Raw genomic sequence first — 2,684 nt, forward strand, 5'->3', positions numbered from 1 at the left:
ATCTATTACGCCTAAAACCGCACTGATTATTATTATTATTGTTATTATTATTACTTCCTTAATCTTTGCAGGTCCGAAGTTTTATCTCGGAATGTTCTGTAGAGTATATCGTATTTCCCGCTAAATTTTCGCACTCTTTATCTCAGTCACCCTGCAGAAGTAACAGAGTTAGAGTGATAAGAACAGTTAGAGTGATAAGAACAGTTAGAGTGATAAGAACAGTTAGAGTGATAAGAACCTGGCTTACTATTATTTCATTATTTTCTGCTTCATATGATAGGAAACCCCGAGAAAGGGGAAAAAAAGAACAAACTTAAACTTATATTCTTCAATGTTTCCATAATTTTTCTCAACTTACGTGGGTCGTGCTCATTTGGAAGATCAAGTTTCTGATAATTTTCGGGCAGTGTAAATCCTTCAAAGTGGCCAATCACGGTCCCGGGCATCAAAATGATCAGTCTCCTGAAAATATAATATTAATGTAAATATTAATTATCAGAGTATTAATAACAATTAGTACGTACATAATGTCACATTTACGAGGCCCATCCAGAAAGTAAGTTTCCCGATTTTTTCCCCTTGAAAGTAAACGTAATTAGCCGTGTCAATTGCGCATGTGTAACAGATCTATGACGTATCAATCATATGCCAGCCGGACAGGTCCCGCCTGGTGCCAGTAGCGTGGCAGCAGTGGTCCGAAATCGAAGCTCTTATTCCTTCTCCCGCCGCCTGCGAGGTTCGGTCGGTGATAAAGTTATTTAATGCAGAAAGCATTGCGCCAATTGAAATTCATCGCCAGCTCTGTCAGGTCTATGGGCCGAACATCATGAGTAAGCAGATGGTGCGTCGCTGGTGTAGGCAGTTTTCCGAAGGTCGTCAAAGTGTCCATGATGAAGAGCGCAGTGGGCGACCGTCCCTCATCAGTGATGATCGTGTTGAGCTGGTGCGGCAGTGCATCATGGGGAACCGTCGCTTCACGATTACGGAGCTGAGCAGGCATTTTCCGCAGATATCGCGATCCTTGTTGCATGAGATTGTCACTAAGCACCTGCTGTTCAAAAAAGTGTGTGCCAGGTGGGTGCCGAAAAACCTGACACCCGAACACAAAATGCAACATTTCTGCAACGGTATCACGATGACGGCGACGAGTTCCTCGACAGGATCGTCACGGGCGATGAGACTTGGATTTCGCACTTCACCTCGGAAACCAAGCAGCAGTCAATTCATTGGCGGCATAGTGGATCTCCGGTCAGGACGAAATTCAAACAGACGCTGTCGGTACGGAAAGTGATTTGGACGGTGTTCTGGGGCAGGAAGGGCATTCTGCTCATTGATTTCCTTCCAAGAGGTTAAACAGTGAACGCTGGCCGTTACTGTGAAACACTGCGAAAATTGCGACGTGCCATTCAAAACAAGAGGCGTGGAATGCTTACTGCAAGTGTTGTGCTCCTCCATGACAATGCTCGTCCACATACGGCTCGGCGCACAGCAGCTGTTTTGACGGAATTTGGCTGGGAGTTGTTTGATCATCCACCCTACAGTCCTGATCTTGCTCCCAGTGATTTTCACGGGTTCTTGCACCTCAAGAAATTCCTGTCCTCCGGTGAGCGTTTTGGCAACGACGAAGAGCTGAAGACGTCTGTCACACGCTGGTTCCATTCACAGGCGGCAGAGTTCTACGACAGAGGGATACAAAAGTTGGTCCCACGATACGACAAGTGTCTCAATTCTGATGGTGGCTAAGTTGAAAAATAGCTGAAACATTGCTGTACCTGTTGCCAATAAATGTTTTCCTGAAAGAGTGTGTTCTTTTTTTTTAAATAGGGAAACTTACTTTCTGGATGCGCCTCGTACTTAAACATTGTGTGTATTGACACTGAAACAATTAGATTTGAATCTTATTTTGAAGGGTTAAGTTAATGATTGGTTTTAGTGGTCCACACCTGTGGAGTAACGGTCAGCGCGTCTGGCTGCAAAACCAGGTGGCACGGGTTCGAATCCCGGTCGGGGCAAGTTATCTGGTTGAGGTTTTTCCCGGGGTTTTCCCTCAACCCAATACGAGCAAATGCTGGGTAACTTTCGGTGCTGGACCCCGGACTCATTTCACCGGCATTATCACCTTCATATCATTCAGACGCTAAATAACCTAGATGTTGATACAGCGTCGTAAAATAACCCAATAAAATAAAATAAAATAAATTGGTTTTAGTTTTGTAGAGGTTCACAAACAGTGGATAATTTATTATTTGATGATGATTCGTATATGTAAGGCATATCAAAAGCCTAAACTCACCTAACCTAGCCTAACCTGTCACAGATTCCCGCAACGTAGAACAGAAAAAAATGTAAATTAGACGTTTCAGTTTCGCGTGCTATTAGTAAATCAGATGAATTAAACGTTGGCAACCTTGTAACATGAATCAGAAATACAGACAAAATTATAAGGATCATTTATTCAGAATGTAGGACTATCGCATACCAAAAGTAGGAAAAGAACACCGAGACAGGGGAGAAAGAAGGACTGGAAGACTCAAAATATTTTGGATTGAGCAACAAGTCAATTAGGTTAATCCTTGAAGTTGATAATGGTTATTATTAAACTTTTTTGGATGGTAATTGGACTATAGTCTGTCGATTTATCATTTAATTTGTCGTATCATCGATATGATTAATTTGACGATAGG

The sequence above is a fragment of the Periplaneta americana genome, chromosome 6 (genome assembly GCF_040183065.1).
Source record: "Periplaneta americana isolate PAMFEO1 chromosome 6, P.americana_PAMFEO1_priV1, whole genome shotgun sequence".
Taxonomy (NCBI): domain Eukaryota; kingdom Metazoa; phylum Arthropoda; class Insecta; order Blattodea; family Blattidae; genus Periplaneta; species Periplaneta americana.